Source organism: Coenobita brevimanus, chromosome 107 (genome assembly GCF_032717465.1).
Source record: "Coenobita brevimanus isolate Jiangsu-jjx chromosome 107, ASM3271746v2, whole genome shotgun sequence".
Classification (NCBI taxonomy): Eukaryota; Metazoa; Arthropoda; class Malacostraca; order Decapoda; family Coenobitidae; genus Coenobita; species Coenobita brevimanus.
Window position 1 is genome coordinate 25,841,099 of NC_137060.1, and position 26,754 is coordinate 25,867,852.

General features: G+C 42.0%; 2 protein-coding genes across 2 annotated transcripts in view; both read left to right on the plus strand.

Annotated features, from left to right (window-relative positions):
• The window catches only part of LOC145416778 (dnaJ homolog subfamily C member 9), a 412,599-nt gene that overhangs the window by 201,913 nt on the left and 183,932 nt on the right, over positions 1–26,754 (plus strand). The gene's annotated exons all lie outside the window — the stretch shown is intronic.
• The window catches only part of magu (SPARC related modular calcium binding-like protein magu), a 146,675-nt gene that overhangs the window by 35,389 nt on the left and 84,532 nt on the right, over positions 1–26,754 (plus strand). The gene's annotated exons all lie outside the window — the stretch shown is intronic.

The following is a 26,754-nucleotide window of genomic DNA, read 5'->3' on the forward strand; positions in this document are numbered from 1 at the left end:
TGATAACACACACACACACACACACACACACACACACACACACACACACACAGAAAGCAAGCGTAGAGTATAAAATTACTTCGTTTATACCTGCATCTTCATTCATATAGCAGCCAAACGCATCGCAGCCAGAGTGATTATTATCGGGGGGTGGGGACCTGCAAAACAAATAGATATTTGTTTATCATACGAATGGATTAAGACCAGTTATGAAATAGGGCGTAGGGGATAGAGAGATGCAGATAAAAGGTAGATTGATAGATAGAGAGAGAGAGCGTTGCGATATCCAGCTAGCGTCCAGCCTCTAAATAGAAAATACACTGGGTAAGATGACGCTAAGGAGTACTGTAATGGCGGTGTTTGCTGGCAGTGTTGTGGCAGCGAGAAACACAGACTTCCGAACATTACCTCGCTAACTCCACGTCCACACCAACCATGCACACGGTGACAGTGAAAAGAAATAATAAAAGATAATAGTAGTAGCAGTAATAATAGTAATAGTAGTAGTAGTAATAATAATAATAATGAAATGTAAATGCAGTAAAAAATAAATGGGTCTGTGTGTGTGTGTGTGATGGTGTAGCACAGAAGCCTTCACCCTTCCTCTTCTCACCCTTCATTCCCTCTTTTTCATCCTGTCCCTCCTTCCTACCTCCCCCCCCCTCTCCTTGTCTCCCTATTTCTTGCTTTCCCTTTTGCCTTCGCGTCCCTCCCTACTTCCTCCTTCTCTTTCTCCCCTACTTCCTTCCTTTGTACTAATTCACCCTTAACCACTTCCGGAGGTGCTGGTGCGGAGAAAGAGAGAGAGAGAGAAAGAGAGAGAGTTCATTGTCCTCTGGGAAGGCTTTAAGAGAGAGCAGTGAAACAAAACTGCTGCTGACTCCGTAATTAACATGTGCACAAACTATGGGTTGCCTTCTGGGGATGCTGAAAGAGAGAGAGAGAGAGGAGATGGTACTGTGTGAGAGAGAGGGGGGGGGGGAGAATAATACTTGGGTAAACGAGGTGAGAGAACGAGTTATATGTCTGTTTGTTGAGCCTACTTAGACATAATGTCATCAGAAAAAAAAAGAAAAAAGAATGAGATATATGAGAGACGGGAGGTGGGGTTTTTTAAGAAATAGAGGAGAGGATAATCGGAGGAAAAGAAGAGATTAGATGTAGGAATAAGAGTGTGGAAGAAAAGTTACAAGCAGAAGAGAGGAAGAGGAGAAACAGGAGAGAGGAACTGAAAAGAGTAGAAGTAATAATAGGAATGTGGATGAAAACTGACATGCAGAAGAGAGAGGAAGAGGAGAAAAAGGAGAGATAAAGAGAAGAGGAAGGAGAAAAAAAAGAGAAGAGGAAGGAGCGAGAGAGAGAGAGAGAGAGAGAAAGGAAATATTCAGTAGAGTTAATAGTTAGTAGCAGTGGTTTGAAATGGTACTAATTCGCTTAACACATGAGTCTTCTCAGAAACCTGAAGGAATGAGGAAATTAGCACTTACCACTCTTCTTGTGTCCAGATTTCACTCTGCTTAATTAATTCGTGGGAATAAGTCATCACTGTCGTCGTTGTGTTCATCTTTATGCTCTTCTTCCTCCTCCTCCTCCTCATCATCATCATCATCATCATCATTATCATTATCATCGCGTCGTCGTCATCCTACCCTTCCTCCTCTTCCTCCTCCTCCTCATCATCATCATCATCTCCTCCTCCTCCTCCTGCTTATCATCATCATCATCATCATCATCATCATCATCATCCCAGCCCATATTCTCACCTGATGCATTAGCTAAGTAAGGTATGAATAGGTTCTTTTCATATCTTTCTTTTATTTATTTGTCACTTCATTCAGCATGAGAAATTTAGACTAAAAGAATCCGCTTTACATCTCATCATCCTACTTTTAATGGAGTAACCAGAGAGAGAGAGGGGGGGGGAAGGGAGGGAGAGAAGTGGAGTACCGTGGTGAACTCTTGGTTAAAGCAGTGTGTGTGTGTGTGTGTCTTTGAGAGAGAGAGGAAGGCGTAGGACTAGTGTGGTGTACTGTGGTGGTGATTGCAGTGTGTTGTAAGAGAGAGAGAGAGAGAGAGGAGTAGCTTGGTGTACTGTGGTAGTAATTGCAGAGAGCGAGAGGGAGCGAATTGCAGTGTGTTGCGTCTTGTTGCCTTGTGTCCTGGTGTGAGGGGGAGAGAGCCTGGTGAGAGAGGGGTGAGGGATTGGGGAGAAGACGGGAGGGAGGGAAGGGAAGTGGGTTAGGGGAGGGATGAGAGAGGGTTGTGGGGTGGGGAGAGGAGGGGAGCGTGGTTGTGGAGATAAGGGAAGGGGTTCGAAGAGAAGGTTGTGGGGTTAAGGTGAAAAATGGAGGGGAAGGGAGTGTAACTGTGGATGGAAGAGGGAGGGGTGTAGGGTTGGGGAGGGAACAGTGTAGGATGTGGGGACGGAGAGAAGGGAGGGGGAGGGAAGAAGGAGGGGTGTGGGGTTGGGGAGAAAAGGGGAGTGTCCTTGTGGAGAGAAGGGAGGGGGAGGGAAGGAGGAGGGGTGTGAGATTGGGGAGAAAAAGGGAGTGTCATTGTGGAGAGAAGGTATGAAAGAGAGAAGTGTGGTTGGAGAAGGTATTGTGGTTTTGAAGAAAGTAAATCGTAGCTATTGGTAGCCTATACCTGTACGAAGATTATTTTTGCCAGACGAAACGATTTATTTATTTACTTAGGCTAAAATATTTATTTAGCCGAGAGAACTACTAGCAGCCAAAGGGTTAAAAAGTAAAAGGGTTCCGGGTCCACTAAATATACTACACTGGAAAAAGTTGTCATCATCATCATCATCATCATCATCATCATCATCACCATCATCATCATCTCTCATCTAAGGGTGGTGTGTAAAATATAAGTAAAAATACTGGTAGTTAAAGAAGTAAAAAAGTAATCAAGTGAATGTACTAATGCGCAAAAATGTACACGCGCAGTGGCTGAGGGTACATGTGCAATTAACTTGTGATTTTTATCCTGTAATTAAGGGAGTGGTAAGCTATGTGACGGTTTCTTAATAGCCTTCATTATCTCAGCTGTCTCAACACGTCCCCGTCCTTGCCTCGTCCCCTTGTCACCACCTCTCTCTCTCTCTCTCTCTCTCATTGCTATAGTCCTTTTACCCTAACTTGGCCTAGATTTTTTTCTTTTAGCAGCTTAATTCACGTTAGCTCACTGGCGAAAAAAAAAAAATACTACGGTTTAACAGCCTTTCGAAAGCAAGTTTTTATCAGCAGCATTACCAACTACTGTTACTCTATTGTTACAGCTTAACACTGAAGATGGAGAGATGGCAATTTTAGACCAAGGTAGAGTAAAAAGGGTATACCGGGTAGTTTGTGCCCAGTTGAGTAAAATCGTTTGCTGTAGTGAAAATAAACTCGAGGGAACATCAGTCGGATTCAGAGAGTTATGGGATTCTGAGAAGCATGTGTGTTGTGTTGTAAGAGGGATGTGGATGGATGGTACTCTGTTGATATATACATGGAGAGGGAGTGAGTGTGTTTGTGTGCGTGTGTTTGTATGAGTGCTTGGATGTATGTGTGTGTGTGTGTGTGTGTGTGTGTGTGTGTTTGGTGTTGACAATCAGTGCTTATCTTAATTGTGTTCATTGAGGGAGCTGTTATCATTAGTTTCATTATCTTGTCACTTTTTCCTCATTCCTTATCCCTCCCACCACTCCCCCCCCCTCCTCTCCTCCCCTGCCCTGGTTCTCTCCTTTCCCCGCCCTTGCCGTCTCCCTCTCTCTCGCTCTCTCTCTCTCCTGTTTGCTTTCTTTACGCCTCTTTTCCCTGTCCTTTGATCTCAGATTTGTTTTGCATTTTACTCTTCTTTTTTTCCTTTTTTTTCTTTTATCTTCTTTTGTTTTATTTCTCTTGTCTTTTCTTCACCTCTCTCTTCTCTTCTCTTCTTTCTCTTCTCTTCTCGTCTTTTCTCCCGTCTTCTATTCTTTCCTCATCTCATCTCTTCTCTAATATATATATTTTGCCCTCTTCACTCCAGTCTTCTCTTCTGTCCTCTCCTGTTTCCTTTCCTCTGCACTCTCATCTCTCTTCTCTTCTGTCGTCTCTTATTGGCTTTCATTTGTACACCTCTCTCCTGTCTTCTTTCTTGCTTGTATTCTTTTGCTGTACAGTTTTGCCATTCTTATTCTCTCCTATCCTTTCATCTCTTTGTTTCTCTTTTCTCTCTCTTGATCGCATTTTTTTGTACTCCTCCCTTTTCTCCATTTTTGTCTCTTTTACACTTCGGTTGTCTATATTCTTTTACTTCTGTCCTCTTCAGTTTGTTCACATTGATATTTCCTCACTTATTTCCATTCCTCTCCTTTTCTCTCATCCCCTCTCCTCTCCCCTTCTATCTGTTCCTCTCCTCTCCTCTACTTTCCTTTTTACTTCCTTCCTTATTCTCCCATATGCTATCCTCTCTTCTTTCTTTTCCATTCCTCTCCCTCCTTTTCTCTCTTCTCATCTTCTTTCCTTTTTCCTCTCCTTCCTTACCCTCCTGTTGCCTCTCCCTTAAGGCCTCCATTCTTCGTCCCCTGCTCTCCCTCTCCTTCCCCTCTCTACTCTTCTTGAAGTGACACAAGTAATTTTATCCTGTTGACTTCACTTCGCGCAAGCAGGCAAGGCGGAGAGAGAGGGGGAGAAGGTTGGAGGGAGAAATCATGAAAGAGAATGTAAGTAGAAAGATGGAGAACGAGAGGAGACAGAGAGAAGTGGTGGGGAGGAAGAGAAGGCAAAGATAAATAGATAGAGAAGAACAGGCAGAAAGATAGATAAATAGATGACAGGAACATAAGGCGCACAAACACACACACACACACACACACACACACACACACACACACACACACACACACACACACACACAGAATGACAAGCCAAAAGGACAGTATGCAAACAAGTGTAAAAGAAGCTGTCAGGGATGAATGGAAGTGAGAGAGAGAAAGAGAGAGAGAGAGAGAAGTTTAGATGATAGAATAGTTAAGTTCCGCGATATATATATATATATATATATATATATATATATATATATATATATATATATATATATATATATATATATATATATATATATATATATATATATATATATATATATATATATATATATATATAGTATATATGACTATTCAACTAATGTAATTAATGAGTTACCGTACCTTATCCAACCCTTGTAGTAAAAGAAAAAAGAAAGTCCTGAAATTAATTAAATCATCATCCCGAGACAGTGCATCATCATCATCATAACCCGCCCCCCCCCCAGATATTTATTGCAGAAGGTAGGCGTCTCCCACCTTTCTCCACTCTGACCTATGTGCCGTTAGCCTGTTCCATCCAATCTCAGGATCGTGGCATTTTGTGAGGGTTTTATTAGGGTCATTATGTCTAGTTAGAGCCTAGATTTTCCGCCTCTCAGCCTCCTTATTCTCACAATCTAAATATTTTATGGAGGATTATTTTATGGATGATACTGTCTCGCCTCTTTAGCGTTTATTGTTGGGTTGTTTGTCTAGGTATTTTTTGTTATATTGTTGCAATTTTTTGTTTGTAGTCTTTTTTATTGTATTTTTTGTTTAATTGTAGCTGTATTTTGCTTCTTTTGTGTGTATTTTGTTTTATTGTATTTGGTTACTGTATTACCACCGTATTTTTATTGTTGTATTGTGTGAATTTTGTTTGGTTGTTGTTGTTGGTATCTGCAGTTACGTAACGGTGTCATTCTCGAGGGACGTGTGTGTGAAGGGTGAGGGAAGAAAGAGAGAAGAGGGGAGGGAGGAGGGTAAGGGAAGGGGAGGGATGGGGGAGGGGGGAGGGAAAGGAGAGAGAGGGGGTGACGGAGGGTAAGGGAAGGAGGAGAGAAAGAGACAGAAAGGGGGGGTTAAGGGATGGAGAGAGAGAGAGGGGGGGAGGGGTAAGGGAAGGAGAGAGAGGGATAGGGTGACAAGGGAGAGTAATGCCCAGGGAGTTATGAAGACCAGAGATGAGGAGGAGGTGAGAGGAAAGGGTGAGGGAAGGGAAGACTGGAGAGGAGGAGGGAATGAAGATGTAGGGTAAGGGGGGGAATGGCGAAGGGGTAGTAGAACGGGAAGGGGAGAAAGGAAAGGGACGGAGAAGGGAAGAGTAGGGAGGGAGGGATAAGGGAGGGAGGACTCAGTGGCACGGCTGGTACTGGGCTCTTGTGCTTTTCCCCACAGTGTTCCGCAGTGTGTGTGTGTGTGTGTGTGGATACTTACAAGGTAACGCTTGTCTGTAAAAAAAAAAAAAAAAAGAAGAAGAAAAATACCATGCCACTGTGCCACCCACCTTCAAACTACCACAGTCCTCTGTTCCATTGCCTTTACCACCCTCCTGACTATCACTGTCTTTTGTTCCACCGTCTTTGGCACCCTCCCCGTAATCAATTTTCTTCCACAGTCTGTATCACCCTTCTAACTGCCCCTGTGTTCTCTGCCATCGTCGTTGCCACCCTCCTTCGAATTACCACAATCCTCTGTTCCTCGATCGGTGCCTTGTACGTGTCTTATCCTCCTCACCTCCTTGTGTCTTTACCCTTGGGACGGTAGGAGCGTGGAAGGAGGGGGGAAGGTGTTAGGGGAGGGAGGGACGGTAGGAAAAGAAAGAGACAGAAAGATAAAGAAGGGAAAAATGTGAGGAACGAGATGAGTGAAAAAGAAGAGTAAAGGTTAGGCTAGCACCTTCTCCTTACTGATTTATTCTTCGTCATGGGTGGTTAATGTCCTTGCGCATTTTATTCATGTAGAGTATGGCGACATCAGAAGGATTTATATAACATAGTAAGGAATAATAAGCAATACGGCATAAATCCCTTAGGAAAAGATGTTAGGGAGCTTCATTAACCGACGAAAATACGGGCGTACGACTCAGTGGAAGAATTAAGAGGGAGATCTACAGTAAATATTGTATCCTTTAGACTTTGATTAAGAGATTCCAGTAACACCAGCAGTAGCACTCGAGTTCCTGTGATTCACTCAGCTGATTCAAACCGACTGACTTTAGTTGGAATAAAATGCTAGAGTTGTCCGGACCACGAAAGGGGTAAAGAAGGGAAGGATAGGGTGGCAAGAGAGAGTAATGAACTGGGAATGATAAGGTCCAGAAGGGAGGGCAGGGATGAGGGAGGAGGAGGGTGGGAAAGGGGGGGGAAGGAAGGAATGGGGGTGGAGGGAAGGGGGAAGGAAGGGATGAGGATGGAGGGAGGGAAGGGATGGGGAGAAAGGAGGGAAGGAGGAGGGTAGGAGGGAAGGAGAGAAGATTACAGAAATTGAAGAAGATTTAAGGAAGAGGAAGGGAGAGAAAACAGGCAAGGGGAAGGAAGATAAGAGACAGGAGTAGGGATGGAGGGAGAGCAAAGAGAAGGGAAAGAGAGAAGACAGCAGAAAATAAAGGATTTTTAAGGAAGAAGAGGGAGGAAGAGAAAAAAGGAAGGGAGAGGGAAGAAAAGAGACAGGAGCCGGAAAGGAGGCAAGGAAGGAGAAATAGGAGAGTTGTGGGAGGAATCAAAGAAAAGAAGGAGAGGAAAAGGTAAGGAAAGGGAGAGGGAAGAAGGAAGATAGGAATAGGAGGGGAGGAAGAAAAGAATGAGGGGCATAGAAAGCAATTGGAAGAGAGGCAGTTGGAAGAAAGGGATGAAAAAGAAGAGGTATAGGGTAACAAGGAAGGTAATGAGGAAGGGATGATAAGGACCAGAGGAAGGGTAGGGAAGGGGAAAGCAGAGGCAGGGAGGGAGGCAAACTAAGGAAAGAGGGCTTAAGGGAAGGGAGAGTTCAGGAGAGGGAGAGAGGGTTAAGGCAAGGGTCGGGGAACTTTTTTATTTATTACTCAAAAATTTGAGTAAAATGAAGTTACCCCCAGACTTCAAAGTAAACACACACACACACACACACACACACACACACACACACACACACACACACACACACACACACACACACACAAAATTGCCACGTCTGCGCACACAGCTTTCAATAGTACAGCGGCCAAGCAACAAATATCATGATATATATATACATGATACATGGTTTCACATCTTGTTCACCAAAACTTACATCAATTATGTGAAAAAACAGTAATATACCGCACACATTGCCTCTCATACCGCACACATTACCACCCCAGTATTTTTAGATTTAACCCATTTGGGGTAGGGGATAGTTGACTCATTGGTAGAGCGCTTGACTCGAGACCAAAGGGTTGAGAGTTCGCGCCCCGCCCGGGTAGCTGCCTTGCTGGGAGAGGTAGCGCACTCCCGTCACCTAGCAGGGCTGTATGATCAGTCAGAGTCTAGCTCGGGGAATTCATTCCCATTTATTCCCATTTGGGGTAATTTACACCTCTTCCCCAATCCCTTGGTTAAGGGAAGGGAAGGAAGGAGGTTTTAGGCAAAAGAGGGAAGGAGAAAAAGTTAAGGAAAGGGGGGAATGACTAAGGAAAGGAAGAGGAGGGGTTTAGAGATGAGGGAGTTCAGGAAAGGAAGGGAGGAATGGGGGGGGGTTAAGGAAAGGGAGGAAGAGAGGGAAGGTAAAGGAAAGGGAGGGAGGGAGAGAGGGAAGGTAAAGGAAAGGGAGGGAGGGAGAGAGGGAAGGTTCAGGAAAGGGAGTGAAGCTTAGGGAAGGAGAAGGGCGACAGAGTTAGGAATAGAATGATATACCTATCCTCAAACTGTCTTCCGTGTTTCCCCTTATCTGTCTCATCTCTTATCTCTTTGTACAATCCTCTTATCTCATCGTAGTAAACCTGACGTTATAAAAAGATATCGGTGCCTGCATACTTACCTCTTTGCTCTCTCCTTATCCCTCTTTCATGCTTCTCCCCAATTTTCCCCATCTGTAAAGAGGTTGAAAGGAAGACGGAACGATACAAGGCAAAGACGTTGCAACAAAAGATAGTGGTAGTAGGCAGTGGTATGGTGTGTCGCATTCTCTCCCTTCATTCCATTCTCTTCCCCTCTCCCCCTCCCTCCCACTCTCCCTCTTCTTTCTCCCTCTTCCCTTCCTCCTCCATCATAAGATGATACATGCGAAGTCGCGTTTATAAATTCCTTCACGTTTCTCTCTCTCTCTCTCTCTCTCTCTCTCTCACACACACACACACACACACACACACACACACACACACACACACACACACACACACACACACAAATAAAAAAATACCAAACGAAAAATAAAAAATGTTGATAATCAGTATTTTTACTTAATCTCTTACCGTCCCATAAAATTTCCCGGATGCATTTGAGTCTTTTTTTTATTTATGTATTTAATTTTTGCCCAGGGAGGGTGTGGAGGGAGCCTGCTGATGTCCTGTGGTTTTTTGTTGTACTTGTAATTTTATGATAGGTGTTGTATTCTGTATTATATTTCACTGGTGTATTGCTTTGATATACTTGACTCTCATTTTTGTAAGCTGTTGTATATGTATAGTTAGGTTTTGTTTGTGATGTGCTTTCTCTTGTCTATCTTTTTCTTTATTTTCTCTCCTTCCTTTGTTTCTTTCATTCTTTCTTTTCTTTCTTTCTCTCATTCTTTCTTTCATTTTCTTTTCTTTCTTTCATTCTTTCCATTCTTTCTTTCATGCTTTCTTTCCATTCTTTCTTTCATTTTTTTTCTTTCCTTCCTTTCTGTCTTTCATTATTTCTTTTCTTTCTTTGTTAACAGTAAGGCCCTCATCGACTCATATATAGATTCATTATTTCTTTAGTAATGCACTCATCATTTATATAGTTTTATCAGTTCGTTTATGTCCATTTCCCTGAACAATTAATTTATATTTTTCTTTAATTCCAGTTCAGTATTTATTTGTTCTTTATATTTTTCCTGGCAGTCTTAGATATTGATTATGGCATAAATTCATCCAGGTATTTGGTCTTATACACACACACACACACACACACACACATTCAGTTGAGAAAAGAATACCCTGTAAAAAGGCATATATTTTCCTGGTCAGCAACAACAACAACATCAAAAGCACACACACACACACACACACACACACACACACACACACACACACACTCACATTTTCTCACTTTTACATTATCATTCAGGCATTCTTTAGCTGATTAAGCCACGTGGCCGTACCCGTAGGCTATATGAATTGATTATTGTCTTCTTTCATTTGCATATTTATTCATTCACTCATTCATTCAGCTTTACATTTATTTTACCCTTATTCTTCCTTCACTTTTTCACTTATTCATTGGCGATACATTTTTCATAACTCTTGGCATTCCTTCTTTATTGGGTAATTACATTTTATATTTATCTTCATTCTGCAGTTATTCTCTCTCTCTCTCTCTCTCTCTCTCTCTCTCTCTCTCTCTCTCTCTCTCTCTGCCTCCTAGTGGGATGATTGGTTTATGTCCTATTACTGTCTGTGCCACTCCTTCCTTCTCTCCTTAATTTATTTCTCTTTTATTGCTTTTTGCCTCCTCTTGTCTTCTTCGACATTTTCTCTCAATCACTTAACTCTGATACTCTCCTCCTTCCCTTGATTGTGCCTCCCTCCCTCCCTCGCTTCATTCGTTCATCCATTCATTCCTGCTTGCCTTCCTTCCTTCCTTCATTCATCTATTTTGAGTTAATTCCTGTTCATCTGTCATTTTTCTTCTCTGTCCTTCATTCCCTTGCTTCTTTCTCTACCTTTCTTCCTTTCATCTGTGATTCTCTTTTGAATTTTCCCACAGTTCCCCCCCCCTCTCTCTCTCTCTCTCTCTCCCCTTCATTCTCTTCCTGTTCCTTTAGTCGCACCTTTCCCTCCCCCCCTCTGCTCTCCCTCTCTTTCACCTTATATAATGCCTTTCGTCGTTCCTCTGTCTTTCTTTTTAATTTTCTTCTTCGCGTCCATTTCTTATGATTCCCTTTCTCTTACCACCCTTCTCCATTCCTCATTCTTCCTTTCATCTCCTTTCTCCTACCTCCCTTCACATCGATTCCTTTTCCCGCTTCCCATTCTCACCCTTCTCCCCCCATTCCTTCCACTGTCTCTCTTCCTCTCTCCTTGCTTTCCATCCTTCTTTCCGTCTCATTTTTTTCTGTCAGTTCCACTCTTTCCCTTGCTTACTCCCTCCTCCCCTTCCCTTCCACTAGCACTCCCTCTCCGTGCCTCCCTTCCTGTCTCACACTCTCCCTCGTGTCCCCTTTCATCTTCCTTTTACCTCCCTCCTTCTCACTCCCTCTCCTTGCCCCTCTTCCTCTCCCATTCTCTCCCTCACTGCTTCCTTCATCTTCACTTCTCCCTCCTTTCCTCCCCTCTCTCTTTCACTCCCTTCATCTCCACTTCTCCTCCCTCCTTCTCTTCGCCCTCTCCGTCTTCCTTCCCTCCCTCCCTCCTCATATTCCACTCCTTCCCTCCATCCATATTTATCTCCTTCCTCTTATTATAATTAGCATCCTTCTCCTTACCTTCTGTTTCTCTTGTTTACTTTTGTATTCATTCCATGTTTGTTTTTTATCTTCAGATTTGTCTTTACTGATTTGTTTGCTATGCCTTTTGTAATTGTTTTTGTTTTTCTTTCTCCCATCCAGTCGCTTTTGCACACACACACACACACACACACACACACACACACACACACACACACACACCTGAACCAGAGATAAACACTAATATTAATGTCGTTGCTGCCACCCTGTAACCTCCTCTTGTGCCTACTAATCATAATTCTGCCACCTCACCTGTATTTATTTATTTATTTATTCATGCATCTTTTTCTGCTCCTCCTCCTCCTCCTTTTATTATTATTATTATTGTTATTATTATTATTATTATTATTATTATTATTATTATTATTATTACTGTAGTAGTAGTAATATCATCATCATCATTACTACTACTACTGTCTAACTAGCTAACTGATAATAATAATAATAACAATAATAATAATAATAATAATAATAACAACAACAATAATAATAACAACAACAATAATAATAATAATAATAATAATAATGCTACTACTGCTACGACTTTATTTATTTATTTATATGTTGTATTTGTGCTTCTATTTAACCAGCCAGCCACTGTCCCCACCAGCACTCAGTAGGGAACCTGATGGCTGAGCAGAAAGATTTGTGAAGTGGGGTTTGATTCATAGTCACTGGGGGAGGAGAAAATATTAGGAGAGAGGAGAGAAAATGATGAAGTGGCAGAGGGGTAGCCAAGGAGGGATTTTCTCTCTCTCTCTCTCTCTCTCTCTGTCTCTCTCTCTCTCTCTCTCAAGCGTGCCATTAATCCGTCATCGCACTGAAGGCGTCAACTGCCCTCTAAAGCTTATCCTTTCGACGTGTATCATAAGCTTAGTAATCGTGTGACGTTGGCAGGAATATAATGTTAGGACTGTGTGAGTTACGTGTAGTTGCCTTGAATTATCTTCAGGTAAGAGGACCGTTTTGGTCTAAAGAACTAGAGGCAGATGTACCGTAGGGAAAAGCTTCAGTATTCATATTTTTCGTAATTTTTAAAAATATATATACCGTATGTATTTATTTGCCGTTATTAATCAATGTATCTTTCTAAAACATCAGTATTCACCATCGCCTCCGCCATGAAAACCGTCTCGTATAAGTCTAAGGCGGTTTTAGGCCAAATTTGGTGTGTGTAGGTTTTAGTTTTTTTAGGTTTGCCTTTATATATATATATATATATATATATATATATATATATATATATATATATATATATATATACCGGTATATAAAACTTTGCCAACCAATACCGTATCAAACATCATCCGTCAAGGCCAATTTTGGAAGTACCCTATTAAGTACCTTTAAATTATCTACTTTTGACTTGGCTATTTTTTTCTTCTTTCCTCTTCACTGCATCATAACTGTACGGAGTGACCCTGGTAAAATAATTTTCAGGGTTTATGCCTTTAGCTTACCCATTGACTGCCTCGCCTCGTACCAAACACGGCCCTTCATTAATCGTTTGGTACTGCTGGGCACCTGCCTTGTTCGTTCACCCTAATGCTGCTACTGGGCGATTTTTTTCAGCTTGAGGTTGATCTGTTTGACTATTGGGGGTAAAACAATTCCCTTACACCTCATCACAGTAACGACGATATTCAGTTGTGTGATTGCAGCCTCCACGCGATGCTACTTGGCTCAAATGTAGCCTTTTAAAGTGAAGTAATTGAAACCAGTCTCACCAGAAGTGATCACAGCGTTCAGGAGAGGAGAAAAAATTTAGAACAACTCGAACAAAAGGACTGAACCTGCTCTTTTGGACCCCCCCCCCCTCCTCTCTTTAGATTTATATTGCGTATGCGATTCTGTTGTTTCTATTGTACTTAGTGTAATGAAATTGAATTATAATGTCTGCCTGTCTATTTTTTTTTTTTTTTTTTTATGCGAGGAAGAAGGAACCAAAGGCCATGAGCCCGCAGTAACAGTTCCCTCCAAGAGAAAAACAAAATACAATAGAGAGCCAAATTCAAGATCCGATCATTCTTAGGCTGTCTATTTGTTCCTTTGTGTATCTATCTGTCTATTTAGTTAGCTAATGGTCTCATTATCTTCAGTACCCTTCTGTGACTTTCTTTCCCACAATCTTGATATACCTGTAATGTAACTTAAACCACTTCAGTTTCCATGGAGACACACCAAGGCCAGTCCAAACAAAGAACTACGCAGCCTTATATGGCGTCTTTGTTAATCAGTTTTTCCCTCTCCTCATATCACAGTAACCAGTAGTAAATAAAAAAATATATAGAGAGGACAGACTGAGGACGAACGACGCGTAGAGCCAGTGAGTGTATTTTTGTCAGCTTAGGGTGTTCTTTTGTAGGTGTTTATTAGCAGTTTTATTCTTTATATGGCACGTTATTATTTGATATTTTTGTGTAATATTCCAGTCTGTGTTGATGTATAAAAAAGAAAGAGAGAAAGAAATATCAGTCAAGTGAAGAGTAAGCAACGGGAGACGGCGCCTCCAATGCACTTGCAATCTCATCTTGTATTTAAAGAGTGATGGTGGCGGCTGGTTTTATTTCTCTTCTCGTCGGTGTGTGCGCTTGTCTCTTAATACATTTCTTCTTAGGATATGCCCAGTATATTATGTATGAACAGGGTGGGGGAAGGTGGGGTCCTTGGAAGAAACTCTACATTATGTGCCACACCCAAGGTCGTTAATATATATGGTTATAGATTTCTACCTGTTAATGGAGGATAGATTTATTACACACGAGAATAGGATAGGTTGTTGCTACTGCAGGACTTGTTATTAAAGCAGAGTAATTGTTTTAGTAAGTCATGTCTGCTTTCCGAGTACCAGTCTCAGTAGTTATACATGTGCGAAAAGCCTATAAAAAATTTTATGCTTCAAAGCCAAATTTATGGGCGGTTGAAAAGGTAAAAGTCCAATTACTGTTAAAGCATGGAGTTGTAACATTAAAAGTCCATGGATTCCACACTCCACTTTTCATTGACGAATTTGTGAGGTTAATGAGATAAAAGGGGCGGTGTCAAGGATGGGTGGTGGGATCCTGAGAAGTACCAGCAGGTCGCGCGCTCGCTCGCACGCGCACACACACACACACACACACACACACACACACACACACACACACACACACACACACACACACACACACACACTTCTTTCTCAGTGACTTATATCGTTCTTTGCTATGTCCAGATTATATTATTCAGCTTGAGGGAGACATCTGTCTGTCTGTCTGTCTATCTATCTATCTATACTATCTGTCTAATACCTTACCTGAATTAAAGACAGTTCTGAGGCATATTTCTGTGGAGTATAACACCTCTTCCACAGCGATTAATTCTGCACGTTACATTTCAGTCTCGTATTCTTTTGGATGATGTTAGTGTAATTTATATCGACATTTAAATGACATAGGCCTGAAATAACGCACAGTAAAATATTGGTGTAATAGGCAAAATAAATCGCCAAGGAAGTGTGCAAAGAAGCCTCCTACGCCACTTTGAATACGGCCATAAGTTCTAAGCATCCATTTTGGTCAGATTGCTCCTGTAGGTATATTTTTTCTTTATTTATTTTCGCAGCTTTCGTTATTACCTTCCTTATTTCTTAGTTTTTTTGTTTTTTTTTTGGGGGGGGGCTTTAGCTGTCTTTATCTATTTTATTTTTTTGCTTTAGCTGTCTTTAATTTTCTTCAGCAGTATAATTATTTTTAAACCCAAAATATCATTCTAAGGAGACAAACTTAAAACGAACCACGCAGAGAACTAAGACTTCTTCGTCCCCAGTCTTGTCTTTCTTACTCCTCAGTCTTGTCTGTCCTTGTCTTTCTCTCAGCAATTATGTTTATCGACTTACCTGTAATTACCAGCGTCTCTAAGTAGGGGACAAACTGGGGACGAACCACACAGCACTAGGCCATGTTGTTTTGTTTTTTCTTTACCTTTCTTCCTCAGTGGCCTTAGCAGTGTCTTGATATCCCTTTTCTGTCCCTCTTCTCTTTTTCTTATTTTCTTTTTCTTTTTTTTCTTTGTCCTCAGTTATAAACATCATTCTGAGGTGAGGACAAACCAAGGACGTCTCTCGCCCAGCCGTGCATGGTCCTTATTGGGGTCCTTTATTTACTACTTTTTCTTTATTATTTTTGAGCTTTTTTTCCATTTTTCATCATTAGCAGTTTATTTTTTCATCACCAATAATCATCCTCCCCCCCAAAGGCTTCCTATTGGGTTCTTTATTTCTTGGGTTTTCTTCATTTCTTAGTGTGTGTGTGTGTGTGTGTGTGTTTTCTCCATAATTTTTCAACATCGCCCTGAAGTATAACATAAAAAGTCTATGGATTCCACACTCCACGTTTCCTTGACGAATTTGTGCGCAGTTAATGATATAAAAAGGACACAGTAAGGACGTGTGCCACCCCGCCGTGCATGGTCCTTATTGGGATGGGTTATATAAATCACACTTGGGCTCAGTAATCATGCAAATTTGGAAGGCCTGGGCTGGAGAGGCTGTGAGGGAGTGGGTTTCATATAACGTGTGACGCATAGAAATGTTTCGTGGTCCTAGGAGGCTCCTCTCTCTCTCTCTCTCTCTCTCTCTCTCTCTCTCTCTCTCTCTCTCTCTCTCTCTCTCTCTCTCTCCCGTGTATATTATGCTCAGGTGGCGCGTTTTGTCCCTTACTAGCCATGTTATTTATACACTCACTATTAAGGACATGTACAAGGCATTTCTTACCACGTACATTTCATCATTCGGCGTGTTATTATTGTCAGCTGGACTTATTCAATGCATATGTACATTAAAACGTCAAAAGATATAGGCCTACAGGAGAATTGACGTGTAATGTGCAATGTAACCTGAAAATCGCTTAGTAAGAAGTGTTGGGAGAATTCTGAAGCCCACAATAATACGACGCAAATAATTTATCAAAGGGTAGGAGGCTCCCTTTTATCACCTCATCCTACCAGTTTTATTTCGGATATATACTTTTAGGCGACAACTCAACTTTTGGGAAACTCCTCACAGTGAAAAGATTGGAAACAGTCTCCACCAAACTTATCCACTATATTACTGTCTGTTTCACTAGAGAGAGAGAGCTGGAGGGGTTTGCTTCAGCCCTCCCTAACCCCTTCAGTGTGAGTGGGGGTTTCCTAAAATGAATCAGATTGTCTGCATCAAGACTAAAATATAAAGAAAAGTACTTAATTGCAGTGAATGGGTTAATGAGGTGTGATTATCTTGATCGCCACAAATGACGCCCTGGTGTTGGCTACCATTACGACAGGTATATTATTTATCATTAGCTTGTTTATTTTTTTATCATTAGGTTTAAATTACCACCTGACTGTTGATCATATTATCTTATTAACGTTTTTAAGCTCCGCAGACATCAGTGCTAATTAGGCGTTTATATTATCATATACTCATTAGGTGTTTATATTATTTAGTACCGTACCATGACAGCTTAATTAGTATTCATTAGCTTTTAATTACTCTGGGCTGTTATACCCCTTTTACTCTAACTTGGCTTATAATTACTCCTCCATTTTGATTACGGAGTTGTAGCAAGAGATTAACATTACAGTATGATGCTAATCACGAAGAAGTGCCATGGAAAGTATGTAGAGCTACCCTGTTGTCATACTCTGCCACTGAGCTAGGTGAAATAAGCTGCAAAAGGACGAAAGACTGGGCCAGGTTAAAGTGAAAGGAGTCTCGTCATTGCCATGTGATTCGTATATAATTATTACCATTGTATATTATCGGTAGCATTATGACACTGAGCTTAACCCTTTCAGTACGGTGACGCCTTGATTAGGCATATTCAGGCTGCTTGTAGACTTTATATCCAGTAAATCTGTGGTTGATTGAGTGATTGATAGGTAGATAGATAAATAGAGAGATTAGGATTACATATTTTGAAGTGTTTATTTTGAAGATACAAAAATTGAGAGAGAGAGAGAGAGAGAGAGAGAGAGGAAATCAGACCCACACATATTGAAATCGTGTTTATTTTGAGGATACAACAGTTATAATATATGGGTACCGTAAAATTTCCTGCACCTGAGGTAAATCATATAAGGTGAACGTGGCGAACGAGTTGATTGTAAGACACATAGAACTCAGACGCACAAAATCATCTCATGTTACATATATTAAATAATTCTTACGTTTAGAATCATTACACATTACGGAAAATAAATTGCTTGTGATAAGTAAAATGATTTAATATTATCTAGATTAAATTTACCTTAGTTCCTCATTTAGATTATGGAGTTAACTTTATTACGGTAGTTACTGGCTTACAGGTCTAATTGCTCTGTCAGATCAAAGCACTACTTTGCATGTTTATTGTGCTATACATATCAACACTCTGGCTTTTGTGACTCTGTTAACTGAATGAAGTCGTATGCCAGTTTCTTCACCCCGCCGCCTCCTACTCAGCCTCCCTCCCTCTTCCTCCTCCTCAGCCTCCCTCCCTCTTCCTCCTACTCTGCCTCCCTCCCTCTTCCTCCTCCTCAGCCTCCCTCCCTCTTCCTCCTACTCTGCCTCCCTTCCTCTTCCTCCTACTCTGCCTCCCTTCCTCTTCCTCCTACTCAGCATCCCTCCCTCTTCCTCCTACTCAGCATCCCTCCCTCTTCCTCCTACTCAGCATCCCTCTCTCTTCCTCCTACTCTGCCTCCCTTCCTCTTCCTCCTACTCAGCATCCCTCTCTCTTCCTCCTACTCAGCATCCCTCCCTCTTACTTCTACTTAGCCTCCCTCCCTCTTACTTCTGCTTAGCCTCCCTCCCTCTTACTTCTACTTAGCCTCCCTCCCTCTTACTTCTACTTAGCCTCCCTCCCTCTTACTTCTACTTAGCCTCCCTCCCTCTTACTTCTGTTTAGCCTCCCTCCCTCTTCCTCCTACTCAGCCTCCCTTCCTTTTCCTCCTACTAAGCCTCCCTTCCTTTTCCTCCTACTAAGCCTCCCTCCCTCTTACTTCTACTCAGCCTCCCTTAGTCTTCTTTCACAACCTCCCTTCCTCCTCCTCCGAGCCTCCTTCTCTCTTCCTACTCAGCCTCTCCCCCTCTTCCTCCAATCAGCCTCCTTCTCTTTCCTCCATCAGGTTCCCTCCTTCCCTCCCTCCCACTCTTCTCTCCTCCCGTCCATCCATAATGCATATGAGGAGGTGTAATTTACCAGTGCCATAGTAGGGCAGGTGTATTTGTATTCATCACCGCATATTCACCATCATCTCACCTGTAATTAACCACCTCATCATTAACTATAGAAGGACAGGTGTTTTTGTATTCCACACGGATGCTTTTGTATTCCTCACTGTTTACTGTAATCACTCATCTTCCACGTAGTTAGACAGCCAGTCACCAGGTTTGTATTCATCACCACCTAATCACTAGCATCTCACCTGTAATTAACTAACGCATCATCAGTTTTGTATTCATTACCGCTTAATCACTTACATCTCTCCCTTAATTACACCTTTCCTTTGATTAACCAACGCAATATCAGTTTTTATTTATTACCCCTGAATCACCAGCTCATCATCAGTCACCTCCCGTCACGATGCAAATGAACTATGTCTTAAAAAAAAAAAAATATCCGGAGTGTGTTTTAGTGTTATTAATTCATGTCATCGCCAGTCGATTTTCTTCTGCTCTTGGGAGATCTTGTTGTGGATGGGTAAATGAAGGCTATATCTACCCCCCTCCTCTCTCTCTCTCTCTCTCCTTTAGCCCTTTAACGGTCACGACAGCTCTAATATTTTAATATAACGACGATTTTTTGCAGCTAAGAGTGAGTCAAAGGTGCATGAAGAACATTATTATTATTATTATTATTATTATTATTATTATTAGCTATTATCATTATTACTATATTATTATTATTATTATTATTATTATTAGCTATTGTCATTATTACTATTATATTATTATTATTATTATTATTATTACTATTATTATTATTAGCTATTACCATTATTACTGTATTATTATTATTATTATTATTATTGTTGTTGTTACTTATATTATTATTATTATTGTTATTATTATTATTATTATTATTATTATTGTTACGTATTATATTATTGTTATTATTATTTACGTTTCTCCACACAATTCGTCGAGGATATGTGCGGTAACATATCGCTTTATTTACTTATTTATTTATTCATAGTGGGACTGACCCAAGACCATTTCATACAGCTAAAGAATTCGTCACACAGGCAAAGGGTCAAGTCAGCCGTGTGTATTTTTAACCCGTGGCAGCTGCACAACACATTTAATAGCACTCCTCCTCCCTTTAATCCCCACATGTAACAGCACTCATCCTCCCTTTATTACTCCATTTAGCACAGTTCACAACATATAGAACTCCACTTTTATCATTAATTTTTGCCTTCGAACCTTCCCCGTACCGTGCATTGGCCTCGTTTTATTGCTGTCCTCAGATTTTTTTGGTTTAATTTATTGATTTTTGTGGATGCTAGGGGAGACTTTTGTTAAAGGCGTGGCAAGTGTCAGTTATCAAAGAGTACAGAGTTTGGCCTGCACCCTCTCCCCTTCGTTTGGTCTTAGTTTTGTGTGAGTTCTGGTTCCATCGCTCGAATAGTCTGATGGATAAAGGTGTGCATTCGTGGTCTTTATTAATCACCAGGTAAAGAGGTGTGGTAAAATCGTGTGGCTGTAACAAGAATAAAACTTGCAAGACTTTCTCGTACTGAAGGGGTTGATGTGGTCATATTTCTCTGATACCACGAAAAACAAGTCTGTTAGTATTCAGCGCTTCTTCGCTACTGCTATTTGTCTTACTATTGTGTACCATTGCGTCATTGGTGTGTGTGTGTGTGTGTGTGTGTGTGTGTGTGTGTTGGCATATATGTACACCCTGCTGTGTGTCCGTGTTTACATATACTCCCTGGAGTGTGTCTGTTTTGTGCATTCCCTAGCTTGTGTGTAATGTGTGTGTGTGTGTGTGTGTGTGTGTGTGTGTGTGTGTGTGTGTGTGTTGTGTTAATGTTTTCCACCGTCCTTTTAAAAATCGTCCGTAGAGAGCTGTATGTGTTATACCTACAGCGTCTCCCTTGTACTCATTGGTATACCCATGCACATCTCGACCACTAATACCACACTTACCCACCACACCTACCACAGCTACTATCATAGGGAGGGGGAGGGAAAGAGGGGAAGAAAGGAGTTTGGAGGTGGAGGAGGCTTGTGTGTGAGAGAGGGGGTGGTTGAAGGAGTGTGAGAGATTGGATGAAGGGTGGGGAGAGGGGATGAGTGGTTAGAGAGGAGAGGAGTGCGAGAAAGGGGAGAGGGAGGTTGAGAGACGTTTGGAGGGATGTGATAGAGGAGCAGGAGGCGAACGGGAGAGCATGGATGAAATGGAGAGAGATGCGTAGGTGTTCGTAGGATGGAGTTGGAGGGGAGAGAGTTTTGGTGAAATGGGGAAGAAGGAACTTGAGTGAGTAGGTGTGTGTGTGTTGGGGAGTAAGGATGTTTTGGGGTTACGTATAGGAGAGGGGGTGAGTGTTGGTGTGTGTTTGGATGAGTGAGTTTGGGTGTGAGTGGGAGGCACGGGGCTGTAAGACGGGTATGGGTGTGTTGGAGAAGGATATGAGTGTGTGGCAGGGGATTTATAATCATGGAAGGATATGTTGATTTAAAGAGAGAGATGCGACTGTGTGTGAGAAAGATGTGGTTGTGTAGGAGAGGGTGTGGAGTATAGTGAGAGGGCTATGGAGGGGCAGGAGTGCGTAAGAGGGGGTGTAGCAGTGTAGGTGGGGATGAGAGAGAAGGTGTAAGTGGAAGAGGGTGTGTAAGCGTGGGAGGGGAGAAGATGGAGGGGGGTGTGAGTGGTAGGGAAGGAGTGCATGGAGTGGGGAGGGAAGGGAAGGGAGAGTGGGGTGGGGAGGGGAGAGGCACTTAACATGCTGAAGATGACTGACCAGCTTCCCACTCCTTTCCTTTCCCTCTTCCCCTCTCCACCACCTCCCCTCCCACTCCCCTCACCTTCTTCCACTCCTTTCCTGTGCCTTCCCCATCTCCCTCTCCCTTTCCTTCCCTCACTTATCTCTCCCCGTCCCTCTCCCCTCGTTCCTCCACCTCCTCCTCCCTCCTGCCTCTCCCTCCCCATTGCTCCTTACACTCCTCTTACCCCTCCTCCCCTCCTCAGCATCATCATCCCTTCGTTTCTCTATCGTCTTCGCCGGCTCTTTGCTTTGCTATACTGTTCTTAGCCCTTCCACAATGATCACTATTTTTTTTCTTGCTAACGTCAAACGATTTTTTCAGCGTAGGCAAGATTTTTTTTGTTTAATTTTCGAAAGGTTAAAAACAATCACTCAGACCCTGCGATTACAGTGGCATTTTTTACATTTAATTTTTGCTTACTTTGCCATTTAATTGTGTGCTATTGAGGGAAGATAAGGTAGTGATATAAAATCCAGTGTTTATTCATTTATTTCTGTCACAGTCTCCTTTCCCGCCACCTCCTCCATCTCCCTTCCCTCTGCCGTACCTATCCCTTTCCCTCCTACTTACTGATTCACTCACTCTTATCTTACGTCACGCCCCTCCCCTCCTCCCTCCCACATCTCTTTCTCACCTTACCACATATTCCTTCACGTTACTTTCACATCTTCACCCTTTCCTACTCCCTCACTCTCTCCTCCCACTTCCTTACCCACTCCGCCTCCCACTCTCACTCCTTTCCTCTTCCCACCATTTCTTCTCCTCTCTCTCCCTCCCACTCACCTTTTTTTCCCCCTCCCACCATTTCCCTTCTTATTCATTGCATTTCCTTTCTTATCTCGTGCTATCTCGCTTCTTCCTCCCACGTATTTCCTCGCCCCCCCCCCCTTCTCTCCATTTGCTTTTTATCTCCCACCACCTCCTCCCCCTCTCTCTCCTCGCAGCATCCCTCCCACCTCCCTCCTGATTCATCGTATTATCTTCTCCCACTTATTCTCTCTCTCTCTCTCTCTCTCTCTCTCTCTCTCTCTCTCTCTCTCTCTCTCTCTCTCTCCCTTCTGTATGAATATGCTGAGTTATTTTTTATTACTTTTATTTATTTATTTTTTGATTGGGCTAATGGAATAATGGATTTTATTACATTTAACGTGTTTATACCTTTAATATAATTCTTGTTTGTATGTTTTGTTTTTGATTAGCTTACTTTATCCATGGTAATTATTTTCTCTCTCTCTCTCTCTCTCTCTCTCTCTCTCTCTCTCTCTCTCTCATCTCTATGTGTGTGTGGGCGCCCTAGTTTGTTTATTTGATTATTTTGTTTAGTCATTTATTTGTTTGGATAACAACCCCTGCTGTGTGTGCGTGTGTGTGTGTGTGCGTGTGTGTGTGCATCTTCCCGTACTGTGGTTGAGTCAGAGTTTTTCGTTTTCAATTATATTTTTATATATTTAAGGCCGTTTCCTCTTGTTTTAGGACGCTTCATGGTAAATTGTCTTTCGTATCGATTTTTCAACACCTTAACCCCTTCATCTGTCTTAGTCACTCTTTATCTATCAGTCAGTTTATATATCTATCCCCAGTCAGTCTATGTCAATCCACCTGTCTGTCTATCTACACAATCCAGTCAGACTCGAGGGGGACTCTCTGCTGATAAATAAAAACGTCTTTCGATAGTTAGAATTTTAATAAAGTTACAGTGGATCTGAGTAGGACTGATTGAGAAGAACGAAAGCTCATTTAGACTCGAAATTTTCCAGCGAGTGACGGTAGCCAGAATAAGATAAAATTGCAGGAAATCTTGAGGGGATATAAAATACACACACACACACACACACACACACACACACACACACACAAAGAAGATAAAGTTACAAGAAATCTGAAGGGGATATAGTAGAACACACACACACACACACACACACACACAAAGAAGATAAAGTTACAAGAAATCTGAAGGGGATATAGTAGAACACACACACACACACACACACACAAAGAAGATAAAGTTACAAGAAATCTGAAGGGGATATAGTAGAACACACACACACACACACACACACACACACACACAGAAGATAAAGTTACAAGAAATCTGAAGGGGATATAGTAGAACACACACACACACACACACACACACACACAAAGAAGATAAAGTTACAAGAAATCTGAAGGGGATATAGTAGAACACACACACACACACACACACACACACACACACACACACACAAAGAAGATAAAGTTACAAGAAATCTGAAGGGGATATAGTAGAACACACACACACACACACACACACACACACACACACAAAGAAGATAAAGTTATAAGAAATCTGAAGGGGATATAATAGAACACACACACACACACACACACACACACACACAAAGAAGATAAAGTTACAAGAAATCTGAAGGGGATATAGTAGGACACACACACACACACACAAGATAAAGTTACAGGAAATCTGAAGGGGATACAGAAGAACACACACACACACAAGATAAAGTTACAGGAAATCTGAAGGATATAGAAAACACACACACACACACACACACACACACACACACACACACACACAATAAAGTTACAGGAAATCTGAAGGGGATACAGAAGAAGAACATACACACACACACACACAAATTAGGTTGATGTGTGATTTCCAAGCTGCAGGATGTGGCTTATTGGAGTCGGGTAATCATATCGTTGAGGGTCATGTCCACGGAGGCTATCTTGCTTGCTTTCCTACCCCTCCCCTGCCATCCTACAAACCTGTATACTTGTTTACCGTGTTGTTTGGGTGGAAGTGTGTTGCATAGGTGTAGTAAGGCATTTGTTTTTGCATAAGGGTAATTATATCTTCTTTATCTTTTATCATTATTATCTGCTTGCTTCTCAACCCTAACTTGTCCCACTGTAACTACGGTATGTCTTGTTACTTGAGGTGCATTTATATTATGGTTGATTTTCCTGTCTTCATTGTAGTTGGGTAATCTTTTCTCTGACTCTTGTGTCCACAGAGATATCTTGTTTTTCTTTTTCTCTTTCCAGGTCCATCAATAAAGTTGTTCACTTTTTTATATAATTTTTCTTAAGTGTTGTTATGTAGCTAATGGTGAAGTCACTATACTCGTACACTCACCCCTATAAAAGGAGCTCGAAGTTACCCGCACCTCTCTCTCTCTCTCTCTCTCTCTCTCTCTCTCTCTCTCTCACACACACACACACACACACACACACACACACACAGGAAACCTCAACTTACCCACTAACAGACGAGGAGATGGAGAAGCAGGTACCGTACTGAGTGCAGGGGGGGAGGGAGGGAGCTATGTAGAGAGGGAGAAAGGGGGAGGAGGGGAAGAGAAGAGGGAGGAGAGGAAAGGACAGAAGTTTGAGGAATGGAAGAGAAGTTAGGGGCATGAGAGTGAAGGAAGATGTTTGGGAGAACAGATAGAAGGTGGGGAGAGGAGGGGGAGGGGAGGAAAATAAAGGGCGGGGAGACAGGATTTTAAAGTCTTAGATATGAGGGAGGGAAGAAAGAGAGGTTAATGGGGGAGGGAAGGAGGAGCTTTGAGTGTGATGGGGTAAAGGGAGGAAGGGATGGAGTAGTGGTGCTCAACATTTTCTAAGAGGAGTGAGCTTGATGTTTGGTAAGACTTAGTGCCATGAGAGAGAGAGAGAGAGAGAGACTGTATGCTTATTTTGCGCATATCAGAGCGTTTTGCAGCCTGAGTTAGCAGTGTACCCCATGATCTCTTACCCTACTGACCCCTGTGTTCTTGCCCCCCCCCCTCTCTCTCTCTCTCTCTCTCTCTCTCTCAATGAAGTGTGAATATTCTGCCTTAACATCATACAGTATGGCGTTTAGTGGTAGGCCTAAGCGAGGCCCCCACCATCCACTCACCTGATGAAAATGTAACCTTCAGGGGATTAAACTGAGTGACATTTACAATTTATGATGGTAGGCCTAACCATAAGCGTACTCTTAGGCCTAAATTCTCATCATATTAGGAAGGACTCAAACACCTCTTCCTTAGCGATTTATTTTTGGATATGGCCAGGTAATATACTTTTGTACCTTTGCAGAGTATGGCTAGTATTGGAAATATTTATGAAACACAGCAAAAAACAGTAAGGTGTAATAAGCTAAATAAATGGCTTAGGAAAAGGTGTTAGGGGGCTTCCATTACTGACGAGAATACGGGCCTGGTTGGTATAGCTTGTGAGTTAAAGTCACTTCAGCCAAATGTCGCCTTTCAGGGTTAGAATACAAGGGCTGGTTGGGGTATTTTGATGTTATAATGCCGCTCAAGGGAGGGAAACTTGTCACGCTTGCTTTAAATACTCTGACTAAATCCTCTAGCCTTGGTATAGCTTGTGTGTTAAGTCGCTTCAGCCGGATGTCGCCTTTAAGGGTTAGAATACAAGGATTGGTTGGGATGTATTGCTGTTGTAGTGCCGCTCAGGGGATTGGCATTGGTCACGCATGCTTTAAATACCCGGACTAAATCGCCTAGCCTATGACCCCTACGCTTTTGGTGGAGCAGTACAGGATTGGATGGACGGATGGTTTTATTAAGGACTAAAATACCTGTGACTGAAGATTTAATTCATACAAGTGATTTAATATATACGAGGAATGGGTGGGAAGGAGGTAATGAAAAAGAGGAGAGGAGGCGAAAGAGGGGAGTAGGAAGAGTAAAGAGTGAAAATAGAGGGAAGACGAAGAGAAGAAATAGGCAGAAGAAAAGGAGGAAGATGGATTAGTAGGAAGAGGAACAGGAAGACGAGAAGGGAGAGGAGCAGATGAAGAAGCAGAAGTTGGAGAAGAGTGTGAGAAGAAGCAGGAGGAGGAAAACTGAGACGAAGAGGCAGGAGAATATCAAAAGAAAAAGAGGAAGACGAGTTAGGAGGAAAAGGGAGAAGAGTGTGAGAAGAAGCAGTAGAAGGAGGACGAAGAGAAAGGATAGAATGGGGAAGAAAACTAGAAGAAAAGGAAGACGATTGAACAGGAGGAGGAGGAGGAAGAAGATGATTATGAGGTAAATAAGAAGAGAAGAAGAAGGAAGGAAGTAGAAGAAAATTGTGTGAGGAAGAAGGAAGAGCTTGAAGGTGGTCTAGAATTTTCGTGATTTCCTTCGCTGTGAATGACTCCCTTTCTCGGGAACAGCGCATTTTTCATATATTTTGTAATAATCACCTCTATATGCATATGTCGTAAAGTATGAATTGATCGTTTTCATGCCTAACCTCTGTTTTTCATCGTCGTTAATGTCTTTGTCGTCATTGTCATCATCAT